Below are 283 nucleotides of genomic sequence, written 5' to 3' on the forward strand. Positions count from 1 at the left end.
AGGTGCTGTTCCTTTGAAATAAATGCCCAATTTAAGATGAAAAACGGCAGAAACTTATTTGTACTCCTAATAATTTATGAGATATTCGAGACTTATCACGTTGCGAGAGTCCCGCTGTATCATGGTAGAAATTATGCTTGTGTTCCCAAGAGTCTAGGACCGTTTCGCGCAGCTTGAAAGGTGATGGAGATGGAGGTCGCAGTGAACTCCCTCCACATGGTAAAGCACTGAGATGCGCAGAACGATCAAAAACTGAACTGTGCCCGGTCGTAGACTTTCAGGA

This window comes from Ceratina calcarata, unplaced genomic scaffold (assembly GCF_001652005.2).
Source record: "Ceratina calcarata isolate Rehan_Ccalc_2016 unplaced genomic scaffold, ASM165200v1 scaffold197.2, whole genome shotgun sequence".
NCBI classification, from domain to species: domain Eukaryota; kingdom Metazoa; phylum Arthropoda; class Insecta; order Hymenoptera; family Apidae; genus Ceratina; species Ceratina calcarata.